The sequence below is a fragment of the Larus michahellis genome, chromosome 1 (genome assembly GCF_964199755.1).
Source record: "Larus michahellis chromosome 1, bLarMic1.1, whole genome shotgun sequence".
Classification (NCBI taxonomy): domain Eukaryota; kingdom Metazoa; phylum Chordata; class Aves; order Charadriiformes; family Laridae; genus Larus; species Larus michahellis.
The window spans coordinates 99,713,735-99,738,676 of record NC_133896.1 but is presented as its reverse complement, the minus strand read 5'-3'; the positions used below and the strand labels follow the sequence as shown (position 1 = coordinate 99,738,676).

Here is a 24,942-nt window from a genome sequence, read left to right as displayed (position 1 = left end):
AATTTCCAGCTTCTCTGGGACCATGCTTCCCAAAAGACAGAGAAATGCTCTTACTCTCAACTGAGAACTCATCGTTGGTTCATCTGCACATTGCAAAGACCCCTGCAGTAAACTCAGAAGCTTTGCTGTCCATGTAGAAGCGTACATCATCATACCCATAGACGCAGTAACATTCTTCTGGGCAAGCTTAAATGCAGATTTCAGACCTACGTGCTGATAACTTGATTTACCTTTGTAGCAAAATACAAAGAAAACTGCCTCTAACTTTGTAATTAGGAGGGTCCAGATGCTACCTTTTTGGACCTTCACTTTCAGAGGAAGACTCTCGGCCTGTGGAACTGCCCATGCAACAAAAGACCCCTCAGCAAAGTTAGGGTGGAGCCTACAGGCAAAACAGATCACTCAAGCACTCAGTATCGGCCACCCTGGTAACTTTGGGTACCATAGGTGCAATTGCAGAGGCTGCTAAACCTACCTAAGAGTGTTGCTTCGCACCTCCTCCCTGTGCCCACCTGGGCACTTCTGTTGCCAGTGTGCCGTGGCTAGAGGTTACACGGCCTTGTGCTCAGCTGAAGCAGGGAGCCCAAGCCAGCAAAAAGCCCAAGGCCTAACAAGCATTTTAGCTATGTCATATCAGCTGGCTGTCCATCTGGCTTCATCAGTGCCAATGCTGGCAGGGGAGCAAGGAATGCTTTCTGAGGACAAGGGATGGTGGGACTTCTCTTTTTGACGGTGACCTACATGTTTAAGGTGCGGTTTCATGATCAGTGTAAGTCATAGTGGGTGCTTGGTACCTGACTGGCAGACCACACAGCCTACTTTCTATATGAACACTACTACTATTTGCCCATTGGCTTCTTCAGTATTTTACAATATTCCTTTAAAGGCCTCTAAGTGGGATTCCTACGAATACTTCAAATTATCAGAATATCCGAGGAAAAAATCAGACTCTCAAATCCAGCATTGTCCTTTTCTGTAGAGAGAAGGGAAAGTACAAGGGAGAAAAATACTTTCATGAGTACATGTTTGCATACATTTTGAGGTGGGACATTCTCTCTTTCTTTGTTATTGAAGACAAAGTCTGAAGGACTGCAAAATCTTTTAATTCATTAATGACACAAAAATATGGACGCAACTGTGCCTAGATTTTACATGTTCAGTTAACCATTTCAGCTCAGTCTCCAGGCGGGGAGGGGGGAATAAATAAATAAATGAAATAAAACCTCAAATGCAGACTTTTTTTTTTTTTTTTTAATGATACACCACTGCCTACCAACCATCTGCAGATTGCAGTGCTATTAGAAAAAAAAAAAAAAACCACAGAAAAAAGGTGTGTGCACTAATAGTATATTCTCTATTTCTTGTTTGTCGTTTTCCCTGCCCCGGTTTCTCTTTTAGTTCCAGATTCTCTGCTCTCTCCTTTAATTTTCTCAACTTCTCCCATCCCTTAACTGCATTTCTTATAGTATGAATATAAGCTTTCATTTTCTCCCTTCAGACAGTGGGACTTGAATGAGTCTTGCCCACTGAATGGCACCTGACATGATTTTCTCATGCCTCATCTCAGGTGTCTCAACTGTAAACGTTACTTGGTGTCTGCTTATATCCAGTTGTCTTTCCTTGATCGCACTGTTACGTGCCAAGTTCAACAGCATCAGCTTACAATTGAAAAGAAGGACTAAAAAGTGTCCGGCTTGCTATTCACCTGTAATAAGAGAAGCTGTCTGAAGCTGGAGGCATCTTCATCTTGCATACAAAGCCATTTAACAAGATCCAGTGACCTGATGGTGAACTTAGAAAAATTGGACAACAAAAGAGAAGCAGTATTCCTGCGTTTAATCATGCAGTGATTCTGGAAGCGCTGCTCAGATGCTAGACTCACTCCCACTTGGAGTCCTCAAACCCAGATACTCTGCCCCCCAGCTTTCTAAAAAGGGATACCTGAATTTAACTGCCAAGAGAAAAATGTGATGGCCACTCTTGAAAGTATCTGACAGCAATACCTTTTGGCATGAGCATGGGTACTTCATCCTTGTCCTCATTTGCACCCCAGATGCAGCTGACCACACAAAACTAATAAACTGCTTCAGCCTTCACCATCTGTCCTCATTCGCTTTTGGCAATTCTGCCTTACGTTCTGTACATGACTACCATGATATAGATGAGCCTCAGGGTACAGGACCACTTACATGAAACTGGGTTTACTAGGCATAAAAATCAGGATCTCTTGTGTAATACGTGTACAAAAACATAACTTTGTACACAGACAGAGCTATTCCAGCCAGCGGTTTTGCACTCTCGTGTTCTCTGAAACAGAGATGAAAACAAGGACCAAAGGGGACAAAGCTACTGAAAGTTAATGCATGCACACACACAGACACGTTATGCTAGAAGTTTCCCCAGTGGCTCATATTCTTATTTCTGTCAGGTGCACAGGGGGCTTCTTCCCTCAAAAATTGTATCTACTCACATGGCTCAAATACAAATTACACAAACTGTTCACAAAGGAATTCACAAAGGGTTTTGATTCATTTTTTATCAAGTCTTGTATCCTGACCTGAGTTTCGCATCTTTCTTTTTTTTTTTTCCCAGACATTCTGTAATGGTTTTAAATACAACATGGCCAAAAATAATCTCTTAAAATCTATGTATTTTTCTTCTGTGGAGATACCACACCTGTGATACTGACCACAGCACCTTTGTCTCTCTCCTCCCTCTACAGCCCATGCCTGCTATTTCTTTACCCGCAGTACCTACAGAACCTGATCTCTCTCATCAGCCTGATCATTTCTGATGCCAGCCCCATAACACTCTTGACTGGGACAGCCACCAAAGTCACCACTGCTCTTTCTATACTGACCTCATTTCCTGAGAGCTATTCAGCGTACTACTGCTTAGATGGTTACCCTAGCTGGTAGCTTCAGTTGCACTTCTTTCACTGATCTGCCACCCTCACAAGCGTCGCAGCTCTGTCAGGGCTCATTCTCTGTCTCCGGGAACATAGTTACCTGCTCTTCCATTTTACTGCTCCACTGTACCTCCATCCATCCTATCCCACGTTGTGCCACCATCCTTTGCTGTCCCACTGTCTGTACTACCCCCAATAGAAAACTATTGCCCACTACTGTCTGTAAAGATTTTCCTGTCCTCCTTCCAATCAGCTCTTTGAACCACTTTTAATCATGATTCCCCACCCCAACCCCACAAATAGACATGCTTCCCCAGTAGGAAACCTACCCAACAGATCTACCCAATTAGAGCTGCTAACTTAAAAAAACCCACCAATCCAAAGTTATCAAAACCTAAGAAAACCACTGAGAAGGTTAGAAAAGGAACTTTAACTTCTTTGTAATAATACAAAGAACTATACCCCATTCCCAGTTATATACAAATATATATATATACAGACACACAAACACACCTTCTCATAATCTGAAACTATCTCTGGGCTTGTACATTTAGTTTTCATAATCATGTTAAATTTTCTCTGCTCTGGGCCATAGTCCTAGCTCCTTCACAGGCTTTCTATGTTATCTTAGGCAAGTTACTAAATATCTGGAAGTCTGGAGAACTTGGTTCCCCTCCACTAGAATCAACAAAAGTAGTCAGCTCGCTCAGATTCATGAGAGGGCAAACAATTCTGATCTGTACGCCTGTCTCCCAATCTATTAATTTTGCTCCTCTAATAATTAGACAGGGATAACATTAGTGCCTCACCTGGGTCCTCAAGAGGACAATTAAGCACTTGAGGAAGGTATACACAAAAGCTGTACAAATGAATTGCAGTAAAAGAACAAAACCAAAACCCAGCAAAACCCAACAAATATGGCCAACAATAAACATAAAGCAGAGAAACACCTCAAACCCTAATTGTGGAGGACAAATAAAGATTTATGAAAGATCCTGTCAGCTACTTGACATGTATTACCTCTCCTCCAAGTTACATCTAAGAAAACTCTCCATGTTTATATTGTTCACCTTCCTAGGCATTTCACCTTGTGTCTCATTAACCACAACGTCAGCGTCTAGTAAGATATCAAGTGGCATTACTAATTGTTGTCGACTTAAAAACTGCATGCTGAACTAGCAGCAAAAGAGCTTATTAGAAAGAATAAAGGAGAAAACCTGGCCAAAATTCTCTTTAATTTTCATTTATCCTTTAAGGACAATCAGAAGAACAGATGGTTTATCATTCCTGCACAGCTCCTGAGTAAAGAGAGCTGATCCATTTATTTAAGAGCCTTACCTCCTGTCAGCCCTGTGTTTGGGAAATGGCATATTGCAAGGTTTCCCCTTATTACAAGACTGCTTTCCGAACAGGCCTGGAAAAATTTAAGCTTTCCTGTCAGTCAGATGAGCCCCTTTATCCCATTTGGCGACAAACCTTGGATAAAAATAGACTGCCATCTGACTAAACAACTGCCAGACACATGCTGGAATGCAACTGATCTGAATATTAGTTAATCAGTTGATGCCTCTCCAGCAACACGTTATGACTGCTCGGAAAGCATATGAGACTATCTTCAATAGTGCACTTGAAAAAAATTTAAATTAAAAGCGGGCATTTGGCTTTTCTTCTTCCCTATTTTAAAGAAGGCTTGTTAACTTGAGCCTTCTCCATGAGTTCCGTGTAGAAGTCTCATGCTGTTTTCTTTTCACCTTTTGTGCTTCTCTCTCCCTTTTCACTTTTTGGGACAGAAGGGAAAGATAACAGACTCAAAAGTGAACGTAGCTCAGAAGGCCTAAAAGACTTCTGCGTGAAGACTTTGATGTAACACATACCAGTCCACCAGTCTGGCATATGAGAATGACTGTTGTTGGCTATTGGGAAGGACGAATACAGATCAGTCTCTGTGACAGTAAAATATTTCATGGTACCCTGACGGTATTAAGAGTATTTTGGTTTTATTGACAGAAACGTCTTCTGTCTAAAATAAATTAAAAAAAAAAGTTTGAATCAATCACTAATACAAGTTAGAAAGAGTCAATAAAGTAACTGAAGTGAAAGAGACTCCTCCTTTCTGGTCAACACATACTTCATCAGTTTAATCTTTTGAATTGGGAAACCTTGAGGAAAGAAGTTAAGTGAGAGCAACTCTACTGACATGAATTCTGAATCTATTCTATTGCTTCAGGCTGATTACAGATTTATGGCAGCTCAGAATAACATGACTTTTTAACTATCAAATTCAAACAATTTTAAAGCACAATCTCCGAGAAATTTTTGATGTATACATACAGAGCATAACTCACGAAGGTTAGACTTCGCTACCTGAACTCCACATTTTGGACCACAGAGAAACATTCACTTGCCTTTCCAACACAGCTTCTACTCCTTCACTGTCAAATGTATTTAAGCAGATAACCTACAGCACACAGTTATCTCTGCTGGAATTTCTGGGATGGTACTTAACAGAGAAATTGCAATATTCTTTCACTTATGCTTTTATACTTTTATAAATAATAATTATAATAAAAAGTCTTATATTTTTGAGTGTTATCATTGTGCCCTAGAAGTGCATTAGAGAGGGTACCTGCACTTCAAAGAACCATCATATTATTTTAGTTAGGAAATAACACAAGTTTGGGTGCATGAGGGAAGGAAAATTTTAGGGAAATAGTCAATATCTACTGCCTTAAGGACACACGACAGACTAGACTGTTACCTCCAAACTGCTACCTCTAAATTACTATGGAAAACTCCACTTCAATGATAACTTTCAAGAAAAATGTAAACAAATGCTACATTAGATATGAGAGGAAAAGCCAGTTTCCCAGAGAAATGTGGAGATGCAGCGTTTATTTAATTCATTTATGTCACATGATGATCCACAATGAAGGAAAGAGTGGAAAGAAGAATGTCACCCACCCTGTTATTACTAGATTGTCTTGAATACATGTTATGGTCCTCAATAAGGGTAGGTGAGCAATTAATTCAACACATCTCCAGAAAACTACCATGTATTTGTATTATCTCAGGGCAACTTGAATTATGGAGGAAAACATGTCTCTTTCAGTCCTCTACTGAAGCCTTTGAGGAGAGAAAGACATCTCCACGATGTAATTACAGTTAGTGTAGGGAAAGCTGACACTTTCTACTCAAACTCCACAACAGAAAAAGTCTTACTGGAAACTGTGCATCGCTGACTGATCCTTTGAATGCTGCTAGAAGGCAAACAAAGCCATTTACCATTTTGCAACAGAGAAAAGCAAAAGTACTTCACACAATCCATTTGTCACCATGCAGGAAGTTTTGTTTGCTTGTCTGCTTTTTAAAAAGTAACAATGGCATCCTTTTGCAAACAAAATGGTGGCAACCAGCTTGATACAAACACTAAACTTAAATTCATAGAATCATAGGGTTGGAAGGGACCTCTGGAGATCACCTAGTCCAACCCCCCTGCCAGAGCAGGGTCACCTAGAGCAGGTTGCACAGGAACGCATCCAGGCGGGTTTGGAATGTCTCCAGAGTTGGAGACTCCACCACCTCCCTGGGCAGCCTGTTCCAGTGCTTTGCCACCCTCAAAGTAAAGAAGTTCCTCCTCATGCTTAGGTGGAACTTCCTCTGCTCAAGTTTGTGCCCGTTACCTCTTGTTCTGTCACTGGGCACCACTGAAAAGAGCCTGGCCCCATCCTCCTGACACCCACCCTTTAAGTATTTATAAGTGTTGATAAGGTCCCCCCTCAGCCGTCTTTTTTTCCAGACTGAAGAGACCCAAATCCCTCAGCCTTTCTTCATAAGAGAGGTGTTCCCGTCCCCTCATCATCTTGGTAGCTCTCTGCTGCACCCTCTCCAGCAGTTCCCTGTCCCTCTTGAACCAGGGAGCCCAGAACTGGACACAGTACTCCAGGTGCGGCCTCACCAAGGCAGAGCAGAGGGGGAGGATGACCTCCCTGGACCTGCTGGCCACACTCTTCTTCATGCACCCCAGGATGCCATTGGCCTTCTTGGCCACAAGGGCACATTGCTGGCTCCTGGTCACCCTGTTGTCCACCAGGACTCCCAGGTCTCTCTCCACCGAGCTGCTCTCCCGCAGGTCAGCCCCCAGCCTGTACTGGTGCATGGGGTTATTCCTCCCCAGGTGCAGCACCCTACACTTGCCCTTGTTGAATTTCATAAGGTTCCTCTCTGCCCAACTCTCCAGCCTGTCCGGGTCTCTCTGTATGGCGGCACAGCCCTCCGGTGTGTCAGCCACCCCCCCCAGCTTTGTGTCATCGGCAAACTTGCTGAGGGTGCACTCGATCCCCTCATCCAGGTCATTGATGAATATATTGAAGAGGACTGGACCCAGTACTGACCCCTGGGGAACACCACTCCTCACTGACCTCCAACTAGACTCCGTGCCCCTAATCACTACCCTCTGAGCTCATTCTTCCTATTCTGCCTGCTCCTCATGTAATTTTATTGGATGATGAATGTTTCAGATCTTGCAGTGGACAGGCCCCTAGATCACAGAACAGATAGGCAAAGTTTGAACTTACTTCCTTTTAAATATGGTGATTAGTTCTTGGTCAACATATGTATTTTTTAAATTGGGATACCAAAAAAGAGTCTGTCAATAATTTTCTTCCAAGAATCATTTTGCTACCTAGAAGAGGAAAATCTGTAAAGAGCACATGTATATATTTAAAAAGGAAGAGACACTCAGATCACAGCAAAAATGGGAGCTCCCCATTTCTCCAAATGATGCTCTAATCTGTTAGAAGGAAGGTCATTTTAGGATTATTGTAGTATATACTTTCCATTAGCTGGGAGCCTCCTGCTCACCCATATGCTGCTTTTCCTTTTAAGTGCAGTAAGGCCTACTCATTCTAGTTGTCGGGATCCATGCAGTCAAACTAAATTATTCCATTTGTGTTGATGAGGATCAAATGAACATGTAAGGTCAAAAAAACCTGTGCTAATTATAGCAGGGGGTGAGTGTGTGCATGCAGGGGGAGATGAGAGCTGGGATGCTGGACTCGAAGAAGTGATGTGAATAAACCTGCACGAGTATAAATTGCAAGGATTTATTGCAATGCAAATGCTGGCATGAGGACTTGAGTCGTAACTGTCTCCTAGCCCAAGAAGATAGGATATGTGAGCTGTTGATTCTAACACGTTCTCAGCTTTCAGCAGCATGAGTAAAAAAAGAGCACGTCCTATTGCTGATTTTTTTTCTTTTTTCTTTTAGCACCTATTTTTGGGGGGATTTTCTTTCCACCAGCTCTCAAAGCTGCCCTTATCAGTATCCTTTGAGAGGCAGCTGAGAAGAGAGGGGAAAGTGGGTGTCTGATGGCCATACAAATAATAACAATTCAGAGAGTTTTATCCTATTCAAGCAAAAGCGAGCTTCTAGTTCAGACTGGCCTCAAATCTTTTTCCTCTCAGTTTGAGAGTGCACTGGCTGAACAAAAAGGTCTATTACAAGGAATACCTCCTGGGTCATTTTGTGATGTGCTAAAGTTCCACTACAGAATTGCCTAGGAGGCCTAAGTGGCATCCTGGCAATGTATAAGCCCCTGATTAAACAATGTACAGCTTTAAAAAATCCATTGGTAAACTTACCATTATTTCAAAAGGATGTGTTTGAAGTAAGTACTAGAGACAATGCCTTGCTGACCCATAGATCTGCTTTCCATGACAACTGGAAGACTTACTTTACTCTCCAAGAAGTTCTACATGTCTGTTAGTCATGCAAGGCCAATACCACCACAGAAGAAGCATTTAGTTCCTACATGCAATCACTGCTCCACAACCTCATTCTGGTTACATTTCTGCTGCTTTTCTTGAAGATTCTGGCAACCAAATTGTTCTTGTGACACATACACACACAATAATAATAATAATAATAATAATAATAATAATAATAATAATAATAATAATAATAATAATAAACCAAAAAAAAAATAATCAAGAAATCTTGCTGTCACGTCCCAGTTAAAAGAACAAGAAATCCTAGTATGGCAAAGCATTCCATAGCACCTTTTTTTTTCCACTTAAAAACAACTCCCATCTTAAACTCCACTCATTTTTATTGATCTAAGACATTTTTATGAGTCTCAAACTGTATTTTTATATATTCAAGGGTAATAAAAGGATTTCTGTTCACTGGACTATTCACTACGCCTGTACTGCACAAGAAAGCCCAATGCAGAAACACCTGGGCTGGCCCTTCTGGACAAAGTGGGGTTGTACCACGGCCAGACTGCAGCTCCCACCGAAACACAGAGACAGGACGGAGATGCACACCAGCAAGCTGTACCACCTGGGGCTTACTAACAGCGTGCTGAAACAGTGGCACTGCATACAGCTCCAAAATGGGTACAGTGTGTACACTGTGCCCCCATGGCATCATACACTCTTGCTTTCTGGGGTGCCAGGCAAATGAAGTGCCTCAGCACTCAAAACCTCTGGCCCAACTTGTCAAGTTATCTGTCATACCCACAGCTAAAAAGCCTGCGGCAACAAAGCACCGGAAAGAACAGAAGCCTTATGCGTCAGGTCTTAATCCAGTCCTAGGATTAGGGATTAAAAACACAGACTTTCAGGGCAAAAGCAAACACTCTGTTTTGGTGAGTTAAAACTTCACGTGAAGAACAGACAAACCAATATTGATTCTTGCCAGCTGAAGATATTGGAGTACCAGGAAATTTCTTCAGACAGTATCCATTTGCACAAAGAGACTAAGACTTCAGAAATACCTGTGTCGTGGATTATACGTTAAGAAAGGGAGGAAGTCCCACTCCTGCCACCTTGGTTAAAGACTCTCATCTCTTTTTGCTCCCTGCAGTTCCATCCATCAACTAACTCCCCTCCCTTACAACAGGGACGCTGTTGTAATTCTCAAAACCACCACTGTTCTCACTGCCTTCTCTCTGCTTCTCAAGACTGCTAAGTGGGTTAAAAGCCTTTGCTTCAAATTCTTTTCCAGGCTTTATTGACCCTGCTTCTGTCTTCTGCAGATTTAAAGCTCTAACATCTCCCACAATAAGATGAAGAGCCTTTCCTTCATACACATTGACCTTAATTTTGCCATAGTAGTTAAAAAAAAAAAAAGAAAAAAAGAAAAAGTGTTCTACACACACTTCAGCAAGTAGTATCTTGTTCTCCCTACAACTTTTTGAAGTGCACTAAGCCCAACCAGATGTAACATTTTTGACAGCCCATAAAACATATTACCACAAGTATGCTCTCCCCATAAAAGAAGGCAGCTGCCTGTGTCATCTCCTGTTTTCGTCCCTTAAAATTAGCTGAATTACCCATCACTCTCTCACTTTGCCCACATTCATGAAAATATTCCCTGCATATTGGTACAGACACTGCATGGATCAGGTTTCATTTCTTCTGGTAAAAAAACCAACCACCAAACCACCAAACAGAACTTCAGGGAATCCCTGCTTTGATTTCACTGAGGTTTTTCAGTGAGTAATCCTCACCTTAACTGCAAGGTAGTTAAGGACAATACATTTGACAACTTGCAAGCACAGAACCAAGGAACACTCTACATGTTGCCGTATGAAAGCCAGCTGTGCACCCTATGCATTTCAAAAGGGAGATTCAGCCAACATGTAAACAGCACAGGAGCACAAACCACTGCAACTTTCACGCAAGTCAAAAGCAGGACAGAGCTTCTTTACCACAGTGTTGTCAGACAGGTGTAGTGCCAGTGCAACATGCTCAGCGGTTTTAACCCACAAAGTTGTAAATGAACTGTGACTAATCAGAAGACTCCCTCACCCAGCTGTGACACTCCTGTGAGTGACGCGACTAGAAAATCTTGGACAGGAAATTCCTGCGTTACTCTTTCTAGCCTGACAGCTTGAAACAAGGTCTTTTAAACTTGGTTTTCCTCTCCTAATTTAAGATTGAAAATAAGAAAGGCTGGAGTGACAAGCACTTGGCGATTCTGATATTAATATATGTGTATCGTTACCCTGTTATTCTGTCATTGGCTACTGGTTTGCTTCTGGCACAATTTCTGTTCCAATTACTGCTTGCCTTCTCATCATGTTCTATATGGAGCCATGTCACACATATACAAGGCTATGAGGTAAAAACTTGTGTGTTAGAACAAATGCACACCTGGCAGCCATGCAAAAAACATCTACCCTCTAGTTTATCTGAGCCTGTCTATTAATTTGTACCATGTGGTTACACCAGTCACATCCAACACTGGAACCCTCTCTAAGTTACCTCTGCTACATTTGTGATCATGCTCTTTCCAATTCTGCTATAAGAGGGCAGAAACACCTTTGATTTGAACTAGGAATAGAATCACAGATTATCTCAAGTTGTAAGGGATGCACTAGGATCATCGAGTCCAACTCTCTCCCCCTTGCAGGACTACCTAACACTAAACCATATGGCTATGGGTATCATCCAGACGTTCCTTGAACTCTGACAGGCTTGGTGCCATGACCACTTCCCTGGGGAGCCTGCTCCAGTGACCGACCACCCTCTCAGTGAGGAACCTTTTCCTAATGTCAAATCCAGACTGTGTGCTGGAGACACTTAAGTACATACCTCATTACTGCTGCTTCAATTACCTTTGAAACAAAAACATTACGCACACAAAGCTGGGGAAACAGCATGGTGTCCTCAGAATCAGAGACATAGACTCAGGTGTGCCTGGAAATGGCCAAGCCTGAACCAAATCTCTGGTCCCCTGCTAATGTCTGCCTGCCGGCTGCAATGCTACCCGGCAGGCACAGTCCCTACCGAGGCCAGGCAGTAGAATCATAGAATCTTCATGGTTGGAAAGGACCTTTGAGATCATCGAGTCCAACCATACGCACACAAAAAAACCCAAACGCCTACCCTCTCTGCCACTAGAGCATGCCCTCACGTGCCAAATCTAGATGTTTCTTAAATACCTCCAGGGATGGTGACTCAACCACCTCCCTGGGCAGGCTGTTCCAGTGCCTGACCACTCTTTCAGTAAAGTAATTCTTCCTAATATCTAATCTAAACCTCCCCTGCCACAACTTCAGACCATTTCCTCTGGTCCTGTCATTATTCACCTGGGAGAAGAGGCCAACACCCACCTCTCTACACCCTCCTTTCAGGTGGTTGTAGAGGGCAATGAGGTCTCCCCTCAGCTTCCTCTTCTCCAAGCTAAACATGCCCAGCTCCCTCAGCCTCTCCTCACATGACCTGGTCTCCAGACCCCTCACCAGCCTGGTGGCTCTCCTCTGGACACGCTCCAGCACTTCAATGTCCCTCTTGCACAGCGGGGCCCAGAACTGAACACAGGACTCAAGGTGAGGCCTCACCAGTGCCGAGTACAGGGGGACGCTCACTTCCCTACTCCTGCTGGCCACGCTATTCCTGATACAAGCCAGAACGCTGTTGGAGCCAAGCAGCTGCCACCTCCCATAGCCAAGCAAGGGAGCAGGTTGCCCACGGGGAAACCACCCTTGCGGGGGGCTCACGCCCGCCTGGACAGAGCCCCGAGTAGCCGGGCCCGCCCTGGCGCCGAGCCCGCCGTGCCGCTCTGCGGCCGCCAGAGGGCGGCAGGGGCCCAGGCGCGGCGGAGCGGGCTGGGCGCGGCCGAGGGCGCCCGCGGGGTCCGGCCCGCTGCGCTGGGGCTGCGCCGCTTCCCTCCGCCCGGGCCCGCTGCCCTCCGCCCCGGGGCTCCCCCGCGCCCCGACCTGCTCCCCTCAACCCCGGGGTTCCCGGCCCGCCCCCCTCCGCCCGCTCCTCGGTGCTGGCGCCGCAGGGCAGGTTTGCCGTGCTCGCTAGGGAGCTCCACGTTCTCGGCCGCGGGGCTGGACAATCGTTTCCAATGAAAAGTACCGTATCTACTGCATTATATAAGTAATACTAGCAAGACTCACACAATTAACCACATATTAAAATACCTCTTTGCACATAATTAGGCAAAACTAGTATATATTTAATAATTTCCCATGAAATCATGCTTTTGTAGGAGTCAAAGCATCAACCCATTGAACTCCCTGTCCCACTTGTTAATTGGCAGTATCACCTGCTCCAGAGCAAAGTTTTTTGCTGGAAAACTTTTGGCACCGAGTGTTTTACAGCACTGAACTCCAGAGGTTACCTGAACTTGGTGAAAAGTGAATCGACGTGAAGTCTGCTACTTTGACTAAAAGTCTTTGCAACCGCGTATATAAAGACGTGCAAACTCATTTCCTATCTTCTTTCAACAGTCACTGATTGCAGACGCTCCTATATGTTGCCCAAGTCTGGAAAGTTTGTATTCCTGTTTCTTTGCAATATTTTCATTCTTCTAAGCCACATGACATTTCTATCACCACTAGTTAATCAACTTTGTTTCTCTGTCTCGGGGAAGGAATTCTATTTAATTTGTTCTACCTGTGCAAAAGGCACATAAAGCGCTGCTGCTCAGTGCACACCAATGAGTGGAGGGGCTATATAAATATTTTTCATATTATAAAAGAGTATACTTATAAAAACTGAGTTGCTTGTGAAACTTCATTTGGTAAAGTGATTCAATATGTTTGCCTGTGACAGCAGAATTGAAAGAAGTGCTGTCAAGTAAATACACAGTTAACGTCACTTCAAATGACATTTCGCAAGGTACAATCCTCTGTACACAGTACTTTCATTCCCCCTTGCAAGGTAGGAAGCATTCTTTTCAGATCCCACAATTTTCAGTTGTTCATGCCCAAGCTGGGGTATTGGACAAATGGCAGCAAAATCTCAGCCCTCACTTCACTGTTCCTTCAAAAGGAGAGGAGGACAGCTGCTCCCTCCAGTGAATACCATACATTCCTAAACTCTTTCAGTTAAACTAGAACTTTTGTTTATAAAACAACCCATGCTCAGTCCTAAATAACCCCAATATAACACAGGAATTAAAGGTTTAACATGAAATTGAACTCAACATCACTCAGTTTTATAAATCTCTTCTACATTCCCTCTCAGTCGTATCTTTTGAAGATACCATAGAGAGGGAAGAGAAGCAGCGACACCAAATAAATGGAAGTTATAACTTAGCTGTGTCGGTTAACTTCATCCAGTGTAAGCTTCATATTTAAGATACTATTTTTCAGTCAGGTTTTAAAAACTTTTCTTGCAAGCAGGTAAAGATGAAGTAATAACTAACATATGCTGGAAAAAACAAAGGATGACTCAAAACCACACACACATCAGAAAAGTATCAGGCAATTCTGATCCCACCAAAGAGGGGCTTTGGACACTTTACTTGAAGAAACAGCTGTATTAGGATGGCTGGACACAACTTAATGCAATTCAATGGAGCTAGATTTTCTAATGATTGTTTGCACTACCTCTCTTTCGGAAACCCGATCACTTACAGGGTATGTCTTCCAAGGGCTGAATTGATTCTGTATGTTAAACCTTGGATAAGAACCCTAATCACATCAGTTCAAATCAGCAACAGCGTCACTAAACTGGGAAAGAATTTATAAATAGGGAGGGGAGGATGTTCTAGGATTAACATATACTGAAATTGAATAAGGCAAAGCAGAAGTTTGCCTTGCATACTAGCCATGTCCCAACACTAGAAAAAGGAGTTATTTAAGTTCAGTTTTGCTTTTACGTGCAGCATGCCATGCATTTGCAGGTCCATGTTGTAAGCCGGCATCACCCTAATGTGCCTGTATGGCCTGAGATACTATCACCTGCTTCCCAGAAGAGTGTGCTAGCTCAGGTTCATCTCAGCATTGCATGGCTTCCGCTCAGAGCTGGCCTGCATCCATCTGGCGCAGGACACAGGCAGAGTGAGCTTGTGTCTGCCTGCTCAATACCATGCAAATGACCCCTTACTTTACAGTTCTGGTATGAAAGGGACTACACTGTCCAAGAACATGCAATGAACAGAACATAACTGCACAATAAAAATAAAAAGACTATAGGTAGGTGTTTCAGGATAGACAATATGTATCAGCTGAACTGCATTCCTGCTGGTGGACTGAAGGCAGTATGGGCTAGAGTATATTTTATCCTACTATTACATTGCACAACATTCGATGGACTCCTGTTGAAATTTTATAGAATTGCTATTAGAATGACACATAACCTCTATATAAACTGCAGCTAATAGCCTGAGGTACCTGTGGTTGACCGGAATTTAGAGGCTTAGATAATCAAACAGTGAGCTACGATGTTTGAGGGCTAACTAAAGGCATGCACTTGTCTAGCATGCTGGCAGGTTGCTAGAATTTGACCAACATTCTGTACTTGGTGGAAAATATCAACTCCATTAGCATGCATACAGCTCAGCTTCTGATGTAAACGCACTTCCATTTCATTAGCTGCTCACTGGCTAAGAGTAAGAAAAAGACAAATTGCTGTGGATTGTGTTTAACATTTTCTTTCATTAATCTGTATTACTAAGGTCTTATACTTGTCACAGGTATGCAGCGTTTTAACTTAAGTGGTAACCGCACTGAAAACTGTGCAGAGTCAACTTGTTCCCTACAACATTTCATAGTAGTATTTCACTTTGAACTTACAAACAGTTTAGTCTTTGGGTCTTCTTTCTTTCTCAGTTTTACACAGGAAATCTGTTTCACATCTTAAGAACCTTGAAAACCTCCAACTTTCTCCTCACAACCCCCCAAAAAACAACCCAATCAAAAAACCCCACAAACAAACAAGAGCTGCTTTCCTGGATAGTAGGCTGATGGTATTTTCCAGATTTTATAAGATGAGTTGCTGTTTTCAGGCTAGTCAGGGATAAAGCCGAAAGCCGAATAAGCAATAAGGAGTTGACAACAAAGCTGCAGTTCATAAGTGGTTTTCTCTGGAGTGGTTGAGGAACTTATAGGAGATACACTTCTTCCCCTCCATGACAAAACAGTCACCAATACATTTTTTTCCCCAGTCACTAATACTCATAAACAAGTGCTCTAACTGACATCCTGAATTACTAGCCAGAGATTACTTCACATGTTTGGCCAATGAGAACAACTTACTAAATTGCCACTCCTCTCTCCAACGAAGTTATTCCCATGCCCAGTTCAGGCTACAGTCTCGAGAGTCCTATTGCTTATTCCCTCCTCACTCTGAAAAGTCTACGCTGCTTCATTAGGAAAACATCAGGTGCCACTCAAGGTTGTCATCTTTGCTGAAAAGTACATTTCTGCAGAGACCGTTCTCCTTTCCTGCCTGAAACTGCAAGGACAAGTGCCTTGTTACGACATTGCTTGTTCCTCTTCCTTTGCAAAGATAAGCTGTAGGACACACATCATTGCTATGTAACTATACCAGTGCTGGGGTGAGGGAGGTCTATCCCACTAAAAATTATAATAAAAGAGGAACAAATTTGTGTATGTTGGCAAGGGCCAAGTCAGATAGAAAAACATTCAATACCAGGAACTAGCTATCTTTTCTGCAAAAAGCAGTAATCCACTATGTAGAATAAAACCCCTCAATGCATTATTCAACAGCATGAACTGCTGTTGAGGTGGGTGGCCAGAGGGGTATTTTACACTCCTGTAACACAAGTTGTCTCAGAATTTGAGTTTGTTGCCTGTATCAAAGAGTTGGAAGACTGAGGAATCGGGCTCTCTGAATAAGAATGGTATTCCTCTTCATCTCATGTCTAGCTATTGTATGTTGGCCATGACAGCAGTTCTGCATGACTATATTTACCAGCTTTTAGAATATTGTAAGATGTACAAGCAGTATTCTCTCCATTCCAAAACTAGAAAAAACAAGAACAGAAAAGCAACTCATGTAAGGTCAAGTTGCACCTGTTTCTTGCTAATCTAAAGACATTAGCTTGTTGAAGTGGCACAGCTAAGTTTATTCAATGTGTGCTTAAGAACACTATGCCAGCATCAATCCAAGTCCAACTGCTGTGGATAAAGTGTTCCTGTATTAATCATTATAAACCTTTTCCAGTGCAACACCTGTAGCCTGGCAAGATGCAGAGGGCATTAGTGTAAGTATGAACTGGAAATTCTCCACCTATTTTATAGCAGCAGCCAGGCTCTTCCTCTGAATTTCATTTTGTCTATGTCATTTGCTCAGGAAGAATGGGCCTTACTAAGCACAAAACTCCCCCATTTCATTAAAAATCGATAAATTCAGCAACTTTCCAAGTCTCTGTTGTTAATTTGGTCTTTTATGCTTCTATGTAATAATAGCATTTGGACAAATTTGGAAAGGGTAAGTGAGGACACATTCTATTTTGACTAAAACTGTGAAAAGGTATTATGTTATTTATAATGCACCTATCATAGTGGTATCTGAATGCTAAGAACATTAGCAGACAGGCTTTAAAGGCAAATAAACAGAAAGGATAATTTACATTCCTTTCTTAGGCATGCCATTTGGATGTCCTACTCTTTCCCTTCTCCTACACACGTTAAGAAAGCAACCACAGAGAAACCTCAAGTTCAGTTACCGCAATACTCCAGCATAATGTGCTTTCTGCAAGGATTATTCTGTTCAGATGCAATTCTCACTGATAACAGTGCTTTATGTGCAATGAACTCCAGATCATTTGCCCCACAATGGGAAGCAGGTAAAGACAGCTATTTCTGATCCCCATATTTAAATCATTCTCTTCCTTATAGACAGGAAATAAAATGTGAACTATGAAATTTGAATTTAGTTCACATTAAAGTTCTTAAGGTGGTGGCTTTGAGACAGAAGTGCTATGGCTTAATAAGCAATGCAGCCAACCAAAACAAAAAGCTATATATAATCTTGGTTGATGTTTTAAAAAAAAAAAAAATAATCCTGTCTGCTCTGAACAGGATCAGTTTCTTTTTTAAGCTAGAATAGTATTTTGGAAGCCAAACTACTTTGATCGACATACCACACCAAATACAGTCAAATAAATATAGAAATGGGCTATTTAATCTGGAATCTTGGCTAACAACAAACAACCAGCATCAGAAAATTAGCAGAAGACAATAGAAGCCTCACATTTCAGAGATCAAATATGGGCAATATTTCAGTAAAATCTGGACCTCACAGTAAAAAACCAGCAAAACCCCCACAAATATAGACACAGATCTCCGCATACTCTGAGTCCTAACAGATCATCACTATGTCAGAAAAAAAGAAAAATCTACCTTCAGAAAGACATTCACAGCTGTACAAGTGTACAGCAGCTATGTAGAATAAGAATGTATTTGTTTGTGCCTGAAAAACAGGAATGACTACTGTGAACAGCTTTCTGTTATGTCATTCCATAAGTCTGACAGCAAACATGATTATTGTCCCCAAAGTAACTGACTGCTGTAATAACTTCCCCTTACTTTCTACGAGCATACATAAAGAAAAACCCTCTCCCTCTACATAGCTGTGTTACTCTCAATTTTAAGATGGCTAATATCTTAACATGACTAGTTTTGGTTTTGTTATTTGAAAGTGTCAACCAGTGTGGCTGTCTCTGGAAATTACACAAGGGATAACATCTGTTAGTATTGCTGTTCCAGTAAGAGTCATGGCCAATCCAGCTCAGATATATAAAAAAGTAACTTGGGACCAAATTCATGCTTTGCATTAAAGCTTACTGGAATCCTTAAGCTGATTCTCAATATTGTGAAAATGAAAGTTGTGGCTAGGAAATTTTTCTGTTGGAAATGTAGCAATCAGCTATGCAACAACAAATAAACACATACTTCTGTATCACAAAGGTCCAAAACTTAGCCAAGCACACACTTAGAAGTCTGTATGATGAAGCCTAAACACCCAGTCCACAAACAATAACAACAAGACTTATAAAGTGTCTGGCATCTCAAGTCAGGCAGCTAATATGCTGAGACCATGCTGACCAGTGCTGCCTAATTGCTTTCCTGTGCTTCCCTCCACCTCCCTAAATCCACACTGTTCTAAGCCTGTACTTTCTACAATAGGAACATAACCATGTTTGTATCACTGTATTTTTATGCTAGTTCACCTCTGACAGGAGGAAACAAACTTGAAAAATTAAATGAAACACAAGAACCAGCTAGAAAGGGCTATGAAAACAAAGACGAGCTACCTAGGTATGACTATAGAAGGGGAACAAGTGGAATGACACTAATGAAAAGGTGATGGGAATCAAACAGTGGCCCCCGGAATTGTTTTTAAAGCTGCATTTTGCATTAATGCAAGCACAAAAAGACTCCCATCTCTCAGAGTCTGCAAAATGGATGTTCTAATAACTAAGACAAAATAAAGACAGCCTAGAGAAAAGCAGACCTGTGCAGCTGAATTAGGAAAGCTGTATCATAACAGAAAGAACTGACAGTGTTTAAATGTCAGTTAGACAATAGATTTGGCTTTCAATCCAAAATAATTAAGTAATTGCTCCCCTCTCACAAAGAAAAGAGACATCACAACCAGCGGGACTGGCTATATAAAAAGACAGACGGCAAGTTTCTGCAGGCCAGACACTATTGGTCTAGATAGCTAGTAGCCAGCTGTGAAGAGATTTAAAAAAAAAAAAAAAGTAATTCTTAGATGTCACCTAGATATGATGTCCCGGGGAAAGGCTTTCACTGAAGAAAAATACCTCAACTGTGAAAGTGAATGACTCTCTTAGAGTCATTCTCTAGATTCTCTACAGTAACTAGAGAGGCGGTGGGTGAAAGACCTCAGGTTTTACGCATGTTTCTGCAGCCCATTCATGAAAAACCAACAAAGTAATAGAGTAAGATTTCGATATTGACAAGGACACAGATCTCTGGTCTAAAGGTAAATCCATGACTTGTCATCAGAGGGGGAAGTTAAGTTTGTATTAGAAAGTGAGACTAGTCAGAGAAAAAGCAATCTTCTGATGGAAAAGTGATTTGAGATGTAGAAATTCAAACGCCACAGTCATAAAAGCCAAAAGAATGAATGCGACGTTGCAGGAACACTGTGCTAACAGTATTAAAACCAAAAGATAGAACAAGAGTGAAACACTGCTTTTGAATTTTGACTTGGAAAACATCATGGCAAACTTTCTGAGAGTTCTTTCAGCAACGCTAAGTGAAGACAACAGATTGGAACAAGCAGTCACACCCAGTGGCACTGAGTATATAGAAAGACAAAAGATAAATTACTGCAGGCTAGCTGATACAGCTCTGTATAGCCAGCCATGATGCTCAGAAATAGCTGACAGGAGGATATTCCATATGCAATTTCCTATCCGAAGACGCTTCCTGCAAATGAAATACAAGCCACTGTTTATATTTAAGTCAAAAGACATTTGCTGTCCTAAAAAATATTCATCAAGTCTGCATATTCTCTAGAAGGCAAACTTCTGTTAACCAGAAATTGGCAGACTTCAAAAGAATTCATGTTGTTTTGAAGGGAATGCAAGAAAGGAAAACACATAAAGAACTAATTTTTGCTAAAGTAGTGAGGAAAGAAAGCAGAAAATATTCAGCAAGAGCCAAAAGCAGAATCTCAGAACAGACAGGTATCAAACAGAAGAGGTGCAGGCAATGTCCAGGAAGATTCAAGAGGGAGTAAACAAAAATATCCACATGTCAAAACCGGGGATGAGGACTGGTTCCAATGACAGAAGAGATTCCATAGTATCCTTTTGGGGTATAAAGCACTATGTAAACAGACAGCAGAGATCAGACATGAAGTCATCAGGAATTTGATACTATAAACCGCAAATAATCCTGTCATTCTGTTCACCAACTTCTTTGACAAAAAAAAGCAAAACCCCCAAAAATGTCTGCCTCAAAATGAACTCACAAGTTGGCTCAGAATCCAGAAGGAAATAGGGGCATGAGATATCTTGAATAAAAATCTCACAAAGCAGATGGCCGTTTTACACTTCATGGTTTGTTGTCAAAAGACTTGATACCATTGGATCAGACCCTTTCAAAACAAGGTGGTTTTTTCCTGAGAAGTTTTCAGTTTGAAAAAACAAAACAATAATCACACTGTCCAACATCTTCCCATCTGAGAAACCCAACTTTCCATCAAAAGAAGTTTAGTATCTTTTTTACTCAGCAGTAATAGAAATTTAGGACAATTTTTTTCTTTAGTAAAAACAGAAGATGTGCTCCAATCCAACTTCAATATTAATCTAATTCTTCAGTTTTGTCTTCATTCAACATCTCACGTTAACATTACTGTTTAAAAACAGATACTTAAACCAAAAGAAGTAACAAGAGACACCTACAAAAACCAGATGGTAACAGGAACAAATATGCATGAAATACAAGAAATGTGTTTATCCTTATACAACAATTCAGGACAAGAAATTAATGTGAAAACTGGAAATGTATAAGGCACGAGCAAAAGTCAGACATACCCCAGAAGAGTTGGAAAAGGCCTTTAACACCTAAAAGAAAAAAAGTTGTATTTGGTATCATTATCCTAAGTTGAAATTTGTGGGACTAAAACATTATGTAGCACAAGCTGTTTAGCAAGCTAACAATCCTAAACTTGAGGCAAAAAAAACCCCACTCCATGGTTAAGTTTTACCAAAAGGCAGCTCTGATACTCTTTAAGGAGGTAAAATATCCTCTCCTTTTTAGGAGAGGATACTGGAATAAACTACTCAGCCCTAGAAGGAACCCTTAAATTGGGCAAAACAACAACAAATATCTCTGAATAGGTATAAGGCTTAACATGATCATGTTTTTAAACTATTTTGCTCTTCAACTGCAGAATATAGTATAAATATATTTCACAGACTCACATTAAGCCTTCATGGCCTTCTACATACTGTTTAATGCTTCATATTACATGACACAAAGTGCTACACACTGTATGTATATACAGAGATTAACTGTAATTAGTCTAGGATAGCATTAATTATTCAATAGATGGGTAAGAGGAGGGAAGATGCAACATAGGTATCTCATTTTGATATCTCTGTTTGATAGAGTGAATGAATTAACAGAAGCAAGTGGTACTTGCTCTTTGGTGACTCATGAAGAAGGTATTGGGAAGGCTCATTATTTGTGTAGTATTACTCTATACTACTGATAGCTCTATGAACTCAATACAGGTTTAGTAGCAAGCATCACAGGCATACTGAAAAGTATATCCTTTTTTTTTTTTGCACTTTCCTTGAGGAAACAAGCAAACACCCAATAGATTGGAAAGAAAAATTAAGTGGCACGTGAAAAGAAACGCCAAGTTGTTATCAGCCAATTGCAACTAACCTCACCACACACTTCAGAGAACTGCCACTAAGAGTACACTCAATCAAAGGTTTTTAAGAAGCCTTCAGAATCTTACCTTTATCTTACACATTTCTAGAGCACCTACTAAAGAATTGACCATTAACGCACTAAACCACAGAAATAAACTAGTAAAGAAGATTCTGGTCTTTAATCTATGTTAAGAGTTGCACACTTGCCTTCCTCCTGTACTGAGGAAAAAACTTTGTTTTTATTTCGGAGCTATCTGTGTCAGAAAGAAAACAAATGACGGTCCATAATCAATCCTCAATCTTCCAGTCTCTTCTTAGCCCTGACAACACCAGGAAGATAGTGCTTTCCTGCAACAGCCATAGACTTTCTAGAAAAAAAGATAAAGGCTTTCTGCTGAGCTGCTGGCAAGCCCACTGTCATCAGCAGCTGCCACTGGCTTACTATCAGTCCTTAAGTGCACACTGCCTTTTTAACAGTTTGTCACCAGATCAGTAACAAGTGCACTCACCTGGGAGGAAGGTGAGAATACCTTCCAGAGCTGCCTTTCAATTTACCCACTAACAGGACTGACAGAGTTCCTGTCTTTCACCATGCTACCATCATACTTGGTCTAATGGGGCTGTATTTGACTTGTCCTTAGTTACCGAAATGAAGCTCCAGAGCTTATTGCAGAGTGTCTGTGAAAAGAAGTGATCTCCATACTGAAACATGGTCCCTCTGTACAATCCTATTTCCATTTCTCAAAGTTTCCACTTGCTAGTTTCACGACCTCCAAACCTTGTGAATACATAATTAAATGTCTACAGTTACAGATGAAACAATTAATTGTTTGTGAGGACAACTGGGTGTTTTAGGAAGATAAGAAGGACTGATATTAGTCAGAGCTGGCATTAGCTGAGAGTGTTTGGCAACCCATTTGCAACCCATCTGCTATTTCTTGCTTCTTCCTCACCAAGTAAAACATCGAGGGGGTTTTACTAAGATAGTTGGAACAACGTCCTGGAATGCATTACTCTTCCCTGCTTAATGGCTTTTTTTTACTGGATCAGTTTACAAGTGAATATATATTATTTTTAAACTGTCAGCCCTAAAATTACAGCAGAGAACCTTGAAAGTCAAGCTATGATCTTTTCTACTCGTTTCTTAAAAGTCACAAAAAGAAATCTGCACCTGGAACTTACCTAACAATAATAAAAGTGGGAGCACATGACCACAATCTCCAATAAGAAATTACTAAGAGAAACATCTTTGTCAGTAAATCTGTGACCCAGCCCAAGCAGCCAGATGCTTTAACATGCACACCTTTGTGCATATCAAGTCTTTGCATGTCCAATATGAACGCTAATTGTCATTCACCTGGCTACCCATGTATGCAACTACTCTGTCGATATACCTGATTTTACGGCTTACTGGCTTTGAAATCCACCTCAGTTTAATACATAAAAATGCAAGCCTGTTACACTCCTAACTATTATCAGTTAAGTAACACTGCAGCAGGTCTCATGGCTAATTCTAGAGCACTTTGATCATCCACAAGACACCAAAAATTATTTCTGAAAAAGCACTACTTGCTCTGTCTGAAATAAACATGTGATTAAAAGGTTATCCACAATTATTTTAAACTCTGTCCACCTTCAGTTCTATTCTTACACAGATGCCTATAGCTGTTACTGGCAGGAGACATGGCTATAGCACAGAGCTTTTCAAAGGATTTTGGTCTGATGTGGAGCTAAACTGTTCCCAAACACCTCTGTAATACCTGAAGATGTGACTCCTGGTAATTCTTAAAGCAAAGAAAAGGAAATATCATAGATCCCTATAGATAATAATGACTGAGTATCTGGTGGTGTTGAGCTCCGAAGTTAATTAAGACACCATTGTGTCCTCTCCACAGAATTATTCTTAAGAATGGGTGCAGAAAGTTATAAAGGAAATTTTAGAGATATGCACCAGTTCAAGCAGCTGATATTAAGTTTTCTTATAAAACACTAGCAATAGAGGTTATGTAATCCCTTTCAAACAGCCGGATATCAAGTTAACCCAATTTTCTTCCATGAGACAAGGAAGGAAATGACTGTGGCTTCTGATTTTGGATAAAGCCATGCTGAACTCATCTCAAAATTCCCTTGGTATCAGTAGATTCCAGCATATTTTTTGGCCTATTCAGCACCACTCCTGTGCAAAGCCATATATTTATCTGTTACTCCTTCATGGAACTGGGACCAAGGGATCCACTGGCTGTAGTCCATTCCTGGCCAACTCAAGATATTTCAGATGCTTAAGCATCCTCTTGAGGACATTTTAGTTTGCAAATAGCTATTCCATAGTTGTATTTTCACTAAAGAAAGTAAACAGATGGCCTTTGCGAAGGCTTCAAATAACATAACTGCAATATTGAGGTTTTGTTTCACTTAGCCAGAATCTAGATTTTTCAGAATGGTGACTTTGGTAAGATGCCTTAACAGTCAACAGGTCTCAACAGTCAGTCTAGAGCAATGGGTTTTTACTCCTTATTTAGAGAGGATGCAATGCATCCAGAATGGATTCAATGGCTCCAGAATCGAACTCTCAGTCTTCTATGCAATTCCAAGTTTAGATGTAACAGACTGCCAGTGTTTACCTGACTTCAGGCTTGAAATAGTTTTAAATGGAAAACTGAAGAGAACTAAGTCACAGTATTACTCATATACATGAGTATATGAGTATACCTCAAAGGAATTTTCAAATTAATTTCCTATGTGGCTGTTAGCTTGATTAATAGAAACATTTTATTGAAACCACGTTGCTCAGCCTCCACTTGACAATATTTTTTTCTGCTGCAAGAGAGAAAAGCCTTATAGCTGCCAATATAAATGCTGAAACAGAAACTTGCTTTTGTGTCAGCTGGCTTTCCAGATCAAATTC

The 24,942-nt window shown here is 41.2% G+C and overlaps 1 long non-coding RNA gene across 2 annotated transcripts in view; it reads right to left on the bottom strand.

The window, feature by feature from the left end:
• Nucleotides 1-24,942, bottom strand: part of LOC141746905 (uncharacterized) — a 52,797-nt gene that overhangs the window by 15,500 nt on the left and 12,355 nt on the right. The window contains exon 1 of one of the 2 annotated variants that reach the window (XR_012588537.1): nt 3,009-3,096. The exons of the other annotated variant lie outside the window; for it this stretch is intronic. This is a non-coding gene — a long non-coding RNA (uncharacterized LOC141746905). Of the gene's footprint in view, nt 1-3,008; nt 3,097-24,942 lie in introns of those variants that run through there. 2 annotated transcript variants of the gene reach the window in all.